An 11,527-nucleotide genomic window follows, 5' to 3' on the forward strand; every position below is an offset into this window, starting at 1 on the left:
TCTCTCTCTCTCTCTCTCTGAACTTCATGATGAAGCGATATCAAGATGAAGCGATATCAAAACATTTAGTTAATCTGTAGGCCTGAAACTCAAAGATATACACTGAAAACTGGTCATCAACGAGACTAAATCTAGTAACCCGGCTTGGCAAGCTGAAACTTAATCAAGTCGCGAAAGGCGAAATTACTACATTTAGTCAAGCTGTGGAACTCACAGAATGAAACTGAACGTAGTCCGCCGCTGGTGCAAAAGGCAGTGAAAGTGACGAGCCTGTTTGGCGCGGTAGCGGTTGCTCTGTGCTTCATAGCACGCTTTACTATACCTCTCTTCGTTTTAACTTTCTGAGCGTGTTTTTAATCCAAACATATCATATCTATATGTTTTTGGAATCAGGAACCGACAAGGAATAAGATAAAAGTGTTTTTAAATTGATTTCGAAAATTTAATTTTGATCATAATTTTTATATTTTTAATTTTCAGAGCTTGTTTTTAATCCAAATATAACATATTTATATGTTTTTGGAATCAGGAAATGATGAAGAATAAGATGAACGTAAATTTGGATCGTTTTATAAAAAAGTTTTTTTTTTTTAACAATTTTTAGATTTTTAACTCTTACCAGTTCGCTCCCTTGCCCATCGTAAGCAAGCTTACGATGCCCCCCCTGTAGTTTTCCACTGACCAATTATCTAATTATATATATATATATATTTTTTTTTTTACATTGGATGGGTCGGACAGTGGATAAACTCATATTTAAGACACACTTTATGACTGAAACAAGCTGGGTTTTTGTTATAAGTTAGTTATAGAAATGTATTATTAGGCACAAAAAAAAAAAAAGTCTGTTAACGGTAACATAGGCCAAAAAAGAAGGGTCGGTAGGTCGGGACTTTTTTTAATTTTTTTTTTTATTTCCCCAAAACATATTTTTAAGTTATTTTGCCAAAAAACAAAGCCCTTTTTTTTTTTTTTTTTTTTCATTTTTTTTTTCAAATTTTTTTATTTTTCAAAATTTTTTTTTTCAAAATTTTTATTTTTTATTTTTTATTTTTTTATTTTTACCAAATGCCAAACAAAAGTCTAGGGTCGCGCGAAAAAATAGGGTCAGTCAGGATACCGTAAACAGAATATTTTTTTTGGGGGGGCCTTAGGCATGAAACGTCCAACTTTGAAATTTGGGTGGGGGTATTCAGGTGACAATAACTTTTTTTGTTTTTCAGCAAAACTCTATAAAACTTTGCTATGTTATGTAAAATGAATGCCCAAACAGACTAGTTAGCAGCATATCTAAAATAAACTGAACACAAAAAAAATTTCTTCTTTGTGTTTGTCACGTGTTCCAAAAAATGGGCGTACAAATTTCAACAAAAATCATGTTGTCACCCCCATAAAAAATTTTAGCTTTAAAGATAGCACAATTCTCTTTGCAAATATGAAAAGCTTATTCATTTTCCTTTCATTTGATATATAACTTTCTATATTTCATTTAGAATATGACCCCAGATAGCCACTCGGCAAGTAGGCACCAACAGCACTGTAAAATATGCCCTAAAACCCCCGAACTGGTAAGAGTTAATGACCAAAGTCATTAATTAATTTTTAAGCCACCAAGCTGAAATGCAATACCGAAGTCCGGCCTTCGTCGAAGATTGCTTGGCGAAAATTTCAATCAATTTGATTGAAAAATGAGGGTGTGACAGTGCCGCCTCAACTTTTACAAAAAGCCGGATAAGACGTCATCAAAGACATTTATCGAAAAAAAGAAAAAAAACGTCCGGGGATATCATTCCCAGGAACTCTCATGTAAAATTTCATAAAGATCGGTCCAGTAGTTTAGTCTGAATCGCTCTACACACACACACGCACAGACAGACAGACAGACAGACAGACAGACACAGACAGACAGACAGACAGACAGACACACTAATACACCACGACCCTCGTCTCGATTCCCCCTCTATGTTAAAACATTTAGTCAAAACTTGACAAAATGTAAAAACCAAGACGGGTTGTGCTTGTCTCTGGGAAGCATCGGAACATAGTACCTAATTTGCATAGACCTATTTTCTCTAATTCTGAGCACATTCTCAGAGGAGGCATGATATATCCAAATATGTTTTGATTCAGAAAATGATAAAGAATACAATGACAATGTAATCTTTTTTAATCTACATGACTTGTATTACTGAAATTTGGATTTAAAAAAAAAAGTTTAATGAGCAAACTCTTTGATTAGTTTTGAAGCTTCCAAGCTGAAATGCAATGCCATAGTCCGGACTGAGTAAAAGATTGTTTGACCATAATTTCAATCAATTTGGTTAAAAAATAACGCCATCACAGTACGTTCAAGACATTTATCAAAAAACAGAAGAAAAAAAGTTGTTGGGGTATCATCTGGAAGAATTTACATGTAAAGTTTCATGAAGATCGGTCCAGTGTTTTTTTCGGGAATCGCTCTACGCACGCACACACACACGCATACACACTCACACACTCACACACACACACACACACACACACACACACCATTACCCTCGTCTCGATTTCTAGTCTATCTGAAAACATCTGGTCAAAACAAAATGTTAAAAGTGCGTGGCGTGGTTTCCCATGCTTGTCGACATTACTTCTCTCCCTTCTTTTCATGGCATTCAAATTTACTTTCCCAGCCAGGTGTGTTCTGTAACTGTGATGATAACAGAAACACGCAAGCACAAACACTAATGGGGTAACAGGTACGTAGACCAACGAACATTTCAAACCTTCCAAGGCTCGCCTGGTAATCAAGGTACGCACACACGCCATTTTGTCACGAATAGCCTAAACATACATACAATGTGCACACACAAAACACACACAAACGCACGCGCCCTCACACACACACACACACACACACATACACATGTGCACACATACACACAGTGTTTGCAAAAAAAGAGGTGTTGTAAGCGTATCTTTGGACACACAAGAAAGAAAAAACATTCATCATGTGAAGGACGGTTTCAAGAAATATGATAAAGCCTCTTGTGCCATTTTCAGCATGTCATTGTCAATTGATATTCAACTTGAGTTATTTGACAGAATAGTTGTACCAATCATATCATATTGTTGTGAAGTATGGGGTCCACATTTGGCAAAATTAGGCAAAAAAAAATAAATAGGTGTGGTTACGGTAACATAGCCAAAACAAATAGGGTAGGAAGGTAGGCAATCACTTTTTTTTAAAACTTTTTTTTCTAATGTGTACAAATTAAACCTACTTGACAGGGAAATAAGTGTACGACTCGGGCGCTTTCGCTTTCATTGCGTTTTCTGCACTCGTTTTCTTGGTTTTTGTGGTGTTTTTTTTGACAAATGTAATAAAAAGTTATAGGATCGGCCCCTAAAAATAGGGTAAGTCGGGTTACCGTAACCACACCTATTTTTTTTTTTTTTAGGCCTTAGCAACAAATTGTTGTTTTGTTTTTAGAAGATTATTTTGACATTAGGAAAATCAACCCCGACTTGTATGATTTTTGGAGATGTTCAAGTAAAAATAGAATGTTGAGTTCTTGGTTTCAATTGGTGGATTGTAATAATAGTAATACGTTTTCCAATATAATTTACCGCTTTTTGCATTGTTTTTATGTAAATAATGTGTATAAATCTCCCTAGTTCAAATAATGTCAAAACAACATTCGAACTCTCTGGGCCTAAGTGGTTTTTGGCATGACCAGTTCAACTTACAATGCTCTGCGAAATCAGTGGTTTAAATTGAAAACTTTCCAAAGCCTAAAAAGATCAATATATATATAGTCATGGTTATTATATTATCATAGAGTTTTTGTTTGAAATTTGAATATTTTACCGCTTTGCAGTTTCTTTTTTTGCGTTTGATACTACGCGGCATAACAAAACTAAGCAGATGCGTTTGAGTGCATATCTGTTTGATGAGGCCGTTTATTGTAAAACCAGTTATATGACTGGAAAGGTCATCCAGTCCCCTACCATATCAAGCAAACAAATTGAAGTGTCTATACAGTGGAACCTATAACACAGACTCCCCCCCAAATCAAATTCGCAAAAGCAAGGTTCCCGCGTTAAAATCGACAACAAAATCAGAAAAGCTAAAACGCAACTAGTTTTGCATGTCATTTAAAAGAACAATTATATTTGTATCCAAAACATTCAGTTGTGTTCCCTTATATTTTTTTAACAATGATGTTATGGCATGCTGAACGGTGTAGGTGTCATTCCTATAAGCAGCCATAATTACAAGGTGGTTTTTTTTAAGCCGTGTTTAGCGGGTAATAACACCACAAACGATACTTTTAGACCAACGCGGGGTTATTCAATCGATGACCCCAAGCCAGTTCAGGAAAGCATTAGACCACACCTGACCGTTGAAATGTGTGGTAACTTGCACAGCCCCCCCCCCCCCACACACACACTCAAATGACCTGAGAAATGCACTTTTGCACACCTCACCTGAGAGACAGATTCTGAAGAGTTAACCCAGACCCCCACCCACCTCCCCAATCACTTACTTCCCAACGTGCCTATGCACTCGACCCTTGGCAAACCCCTGCTGAGTTTCACGTAATAGTACAAACTAGGGTCAGCATATGTGACAAGCTCCTCCCCCCCCCCTCCCCCTCCTTCCCCCATCCTCCTTTTCACTCCCCCAATTCGCTCTCTATAACCCCTCGGCCTGTTCAGTTTTTGCGGGTTTTCCGCAGTCCAATCTTGTCACAATGAATGAATGTTGATTCTGTATTTTTCTATTTTCGACACATCTGCCCATGCATTGATTAGCTAGTCTGAAACTAAGAGACAAACAAACAAACAAACAAACACAACACAACACAACTTGCCTCTTGTACTGTGTATTAAAAAAAAAACCCAGTCGCGTCGTTAAAGCGAAATTAATACATTTAGTCAATCTGTCAAATTCACAGAACGTAACGGAACGCACTGTATTTCAGGAAGACAATGCTTCGCGGACTCCCCGCGACCAAAGACTGAAAGCATGATACAACATGATTCACGTAGAAAACGTAGCTGATTGCTTGAAGTGACAAGCCAGTATAGCGTAGTAGCGTACTGCGCTTAATAGGAAAGCTCGTTTTTATATTTAGTCAAGTTTTGACTAAATATTTTAACATCGAGGGGGAATCGAAACGAGGGTCGTGGTGTATGTGCGTGTGTGTGTGTGTCTGTCTGTCTGTGTGTGTGTGTGTGTGTGTGTAGAGCGATTCAGACTAAACTACTGGACCGATCTTTATGAAATTTGACATGAGAGTTCCTGGGTATGAAATCCCCGAACGTTTTTTTCATTTTTTTGATAAATGTCTTTGATGACGTCATATCCGGCTTTTCGTGAAAGTTGCGGCGGCACTGTCACGCCCTCATTTTTCAACCAAATTGGTTGACATTTTGGTCAAGTAATCTTCGACGAAGCCCGGACTTCGGTATTGCATTTCAGCTTGGTGGCTTAAAAATTAATTAATGACTTTGGTCATTAAAAATCTGAAAATTGTAAAAAAAAATAACAATTTATAAAACGATCCAAATTTACGTTTATCTTATTTTCCTTCATTTGCTGATTCCAAAAACATATAAATATGTTATATTCGGATTAAAAACAAGCTCTGAAAATTAAACATATAAAAATTATTATCAAAATTAAATTGTCGAAATCAATTTAAAAACACTTATATCTTATTTCTTGTCGGTTCCTGATTCCAAAAACATATAGATATGATATGTTTATATTAAAAACACGCTCAGAAAGTTAAAACAAAGAGAGGTACAGAAAAGCGTGCTATCCTTCTTAGCGCAACTACTACCCCGCTCTTCTTGTCAATTTCACTGCCTTGGCCATGAGCGGTGGACTGACGATGCTACGAGTATACGGTCTTGCTGAAAAATGGCATTGCGTTCAGTTTCATTCTGTGAGTTCGACAGCTACTTGACTAAATATTGTATTTTCGCCTTACGCGACTTGTTCTGTATTGTTCTTAACTTTCTGAGCTTGTATTTAATCCAAAGACAACATATCTATATGTATTTGGAATCAGGAAATAATAAAGAATAAGTGGATCGATTGCTAAAATTAAAATGTTGATCAGAAGTTTCAGATTTTTAATGACCAAACTCATTAATTAATTGTTAAAGGAACAGTGCAGGGGTCACAGGGGTCACAGCATTGCGGAAGCAACGATTTGTCTTTTGTCGCAGATTACGTTATAAACGATATAGACTTCTTGCATGAAAGTCAATGAAACTTGGCATGTTTTTAAACGGGTAGCTGCCAGAGGCATGACTGAAAGCTCTAGGGCCTCCGTGCCTTATCCCTCTTTGTGACAAGTGCGCACGGAAAATATCCTGTAACCCATGTCAGAGTTCGGTGGGTTATAGAAACACGAAAATACCCAGCATGCTTCCCCCGAAATCGGCGTGTGCTGCCTGAATGGCCCGCGTGGTAAAAACGGTCATACACGTAAAAATCCACTCGTGCAAAAACTTGAGTGACCGTGGGAGTTTCAGCCCATGAACGAAGAAGAAGAAGGAGAAGAAGAGAACAGAGGACTCAGTCCAGCTTTCTGGGAATACACCTTTTGAAAAATAAAACCACGAAAAAAACGAAAGATTTGTAACAAAAAATCAATTACTGAAGACATTTTGGCATATACAATGTATATATACATGTCGAAGTGAAAAGGTGCTGTCATCGCTCTTGAACGCATGGACAAGATCTATGGCGCGTTTCAATATCATATGGGAAGGAGGGTACCTCCAAGGTACGTCAGTGGGAAAGCCAAACAACTGGTCGTTGACCCCGGCAACTGACGGTTGACGATCGCTGACCCCGGCGACTTTTGCGGTGTCAGCATTAAATTATTTTTTTCCCCGTGCAAAGAATTTTGGAAACTGTTGACTGCGGGGGGAAAAGCTCAGTCGGTAGCGGCGCTGGCTTCGGTTGTCGCTATCGGCGCGGGTTCGATCCTATGTGCAGACTCTCCTCGGTGTCCGAACACCCCCGTGTGCACTCATGCGAACGATAAAGAACCCACAGCGAAAGAAAACATGAGAACAGGAATACACGCATGCAGGGGAAAAAATGGGTAGTGCCGTACTGTAAGGCAGCTCGCTTTCCCCATTGAGAAAGCAGCCCGAATTTACATGAGGGTAACGCTTACAGGACTATATAAAATCTTATCCTTATCCTGCTTCGCAGTGTCAGACAATGAACATGTCAAGAACTCAAGGATATCTTTATCTCCGTTCCTTTTTGATTGTATTAATAAAATGTATAGCTGACATGTATAGCTGCACCACCCTCGATTCGCACGTAACCTGACGCAACTTTGTGCATAGTCAGCTCAACGAAAATAGTAAAATTGGAGCTCTTTTTTTGAGTGCATAGAATATAGGTTATGTCTTTCCCACACACTCGACCTGTCGGCTCAAGAATGTGAGATTTAAAGGCACCTTTTTGTGTGTTTCTCCGTCGCTCATGGGCTGAAACTCCCACGTTCACTCATGCACGAGTGAGTTTTTACGTGTAAGACCGTTTTTACCCCGCCATTCAGGCAGCCTTACGCCGCTTTCGGGGGAGTTCTGTGTGCCGGTTTTATTGATGATGTAATCCACCACACTCGATAAAAGTATCCTTCCACTCAAACACAATACCCACCCAAAAAATCATTAGTCTGGCTGCTTCCTGTTGAGACTGATTAGAAAGATTTCGCAGAATTAACTTTTTGCAGATTAACGTTTAAAGCGTTAGTCGTGAAATTCATTCAGAAAAAGATCCTATTCTGCACAAAAACCAGCCAGTGGGTAGATTTTGGGGTATTTGTCCAAGCAAAAGAATGCTCGTTTCCAATGTTAAAAGCCATGGACGATTCTGCAGGGGCGCAATGGCGTGGTGGTAAGACGTCGGCCTCCTAATCGGGAGGTCGTGAGTTCGAATCCCGGTCGCTGCCGCCTGGTGGGTTAAGAGTGGAGATTTTTCCGATCTCCCAGGTCAACTTTATGTGCAGACCTGCTAGTGACTTAACCCCCTTCGTGTGTACACGCAAGCACAAGACCAAGTGCGCACGGAAAAGATCCTGTAATCCATGTCGGAGTTCGGTGGGTTATGGAAACACGAAAATACCCAGCATGCCTACTCAGCGAAAGCGGAGTGAAGCTGACTATGCTCTCAGAGTATAGTGTGGGGAACCCAAATGGGCAAACGAGCTCACACGTAACCAGAAAAATTCTGGAACGCTCAAGAAGAAGAAGTCCTTCGCGTGAAAACAGTTTTGCTCACCACCAGATCTGCTATTTGGGATTGGGCCACCCCTTCACTTTGGCACATACCAAAAATCAACATCTTGATTGCTTCTTGTTCACAATGAGATTTTTTTTTATCATTAACTTCACACATTGCAACGAGTGTCCGTTAAAGAAATCAGTTCATCAAAACATTCCCGCTCTGTACACAAAGTACGAAAGCTGTTGCATTTTTTTAGGGTTTGCGGAGGGATAATCATTCTCATCCCATGTAAAAGCCTGGGCAGGTCAAAGATGGTGAGTCAGTCGAATTGTTTAGGCTACACAGGTAGGACTTTACCTTTAATCTTGGTCCTTACTCCGAATGGGCAAACTGCAGAATGCTTTTCTTTGCCTATAATTGCATGGGCTGTCAACCTGTCATGATAATTCTCTTGCGTGGTCAATTAGAGAATTTTTGTGCCCCCCACCCCCCCGCCCGCCTTGCCCCACATTTCCCCTTTCTGCAGTTGCAGGTGAACACGATGTACTTTTATCTTTTTCACGTTCTCGTTATATCAACCAGCACCTTTTCATACGCAGAGCACCACGGATAAAGACTCCGACAGACACACAGACACACCATGCGCATGCCCCCAGATACGCGCGCTGACAACAATAAAAACAATGACAGCACTTTATTGTCCATTAAAATATTACATAAGAATGGGAATTTTGTCTTCGGAGAACACCCTGCCTGCCTGTAAACGATTATAAAAACAATGGTATATGACAACACACATAAAACATAAAACATTGGTTCACGTTGGTAATAACAAGCACGCCTATCATATTTCCAATAACACAGACCTAAAGTGCTGTCCGTGTCATCTTTAAATTCAATACATGTACAGATAAAATCTAAATAAGGTCAAACGTCTTTAAGACTATCACAATCAAATATAACATTGCACTATGTAAATTGACCCTCTCCTATCACAGGAGTTGGGTTTCACAGCAGAGCAATCACATTACGAATATCACAGATTAGGATTTGTAAACTGCAAAGCGCCCTCACTCGAGCAATAATGTACACTGCTCATAGACGCAATCACGCACTCACACACACACACACACACACACACACACACACACACACACACACACACACCTTCACACAGTTTTTGTTTTTTCCCTGCTGACCAGCCTCTGCGTGATGCGAGAAGAATTTAAAATGGTGACTGCGAAAAGAAGGAATGACTTTTTATACTGGTTTTTGCGTGCCAAAGGGACCTTATAACGTTTACCTGAAGGGAGAATTTCAAAACAAGGGTTGAGAGGATGGATCGGATCACGGACAATTTTGATAGCTTTCCGCTTAAATGGCAGCTTGGTAGAGACTGGTTAGCTGTCGTCAGGGTTGCCCTACAAGTTTGCTGGCCGTCGCAACAATGCGGTGCAGTTTAGCCTTGTTTTTACATTTAGTCAAGTTTTACCTAAGTTTTGACTAAATGTTTTAACATAGAGGGGGAATCGAGACGAGGGTCGTGGTGTCAGTATGTGTGTGTGTGTGTGTGTGTGTGTGTGTGTGTGTGTGTGTGTGTGTGTGTGTGTGTAGAGCGATTCAGAGTAAACTACTGAACCGATCGTCATGAAACTTTACACGAGAGTTCATGGGAATGATATTCCCAGACTTTTTTTTTCATTTTTTCGATAAATGTCTTTGATGACGTCATATCCGGCTTTTTGTAAAAGTTGAGGCACACCCTCAGTTTTCAATGAAATTGATTGAATTTTGGCCAACCTATCTTTGACGAAGGCCAGACTTTGGTATTGCATTTCAGCTTGGCGGATTCAAAATTAATTGATGAGTTTGGTCATTAAAAATCTGAAAATTGCAATTAACATTATATTTTTATAAAACGATCCAAAAACAATTTTATCTTATTCTTCATCATTTTCTAATTCCAAAAACATATAAATATGTTATATTCGGATTAAAAACAAGCTCTGAAAATTACAAATGTGAAAATTATGATTAAAATAAATTTTCAAAATCGATTTGAAAACAATTTCATCTTATTCCTTGTCGATTCCTGATTCCAAAAAACATATAGATATGATATGTTTGGATTAAAAACAAGCTCAGAAAGTTAAAAAGAATAGAGATACGGAAAAGCGTGCTATCCTGCTAAGCGTATCCACTACCGCGTCAGGTTTGTCAATTTCACTGCCATTGCCACGAGCTGTGGACTGACGATGCGACGAGTACATACGGTGTTGGTGACAAAGTGTAGTGCGTTCAGTTTCATTCTGTGAGTTTGACAGCTTGACTAAATGTTGTATTGTCGCCTTACGCGACTTGTTTACATTTATGGTACCATACCATGTCACAATGTTAAAAGTAAGAATGCTTTCAATCAAACTGCAGTACACAAGTTCCATAACACTTTGATTGACATTAAAATATTTAAGCTTCCTGAGAAGAAAAAGTCGCTGCTGAGCTTTCTTATAGACAGCATGAACATGATCACTAAAAGTCAGCTTATTGTCAATTGAAACCCCAAGATATTTGAAGGTTTCCACAAGTTCAACTTCTTTATCGCTTATTCTCACTTTTAATTGGGGACAACAAACATCACTCTGACGCACAGTAAGAAGCACTGGCACACGACACACTAATAATAAACGCACGCACATATACGCACTCAAAGAATGACGTACACACACACTCATTAACACACACCCGAACAAACACACACACACACACACACACACACACACACACACACACACACACACACGCTGCAAACACACACACACACACACACACACACACACACACACACATACACACACACATTCTCTCTCACTCTCCTTCGCACGCACTGACAATTATACACAAGCCGACAGACTGACAGCAATTTACAGATGGGCATACCTTCGGGTGCATTTACGCGCACCCGTACATCTGGGCGCGCACGCCGCACGGCCGAACACACTCACGAACAAACACAGGCAAACATAGTTACGGATATACCGCTACAAACGACGGACAGGCAGGCTCACGTATATATCGTCACGCTCATAAGAAATTTTTTGCTGTCAGCTCTTTATATCACGTATATGCAGCTGTCACTGCTCGAGGTAGGCAGTTTGCAACTTATAACTATTTAACATGAAATAGGCGGATTGTTCAGAAACCAAAGAAAGTGTTTTGCGTTTTTCTCAAAACATCAAAAAATGACATAGGCAATTATCTTATGAGGGTGACGATATGTAGCCA

The sequence above is a fragment of the Littorina saxatilis genome, linkage group LG4, assembly GCF_037325665.1.
Source record: "Littorina saxatilis isolate snail1 linkage group LG4, US_GU_Lsax_2.0, whole genome shotgun sequence".
Classification (NCBI taxonomy): domain Eukaryota; kingdom Metazoa; phylum Mollusca; class Gastropoda; order Littorinimorpha; family Littorinidae; genus Littorina; species Littorina saxatilis.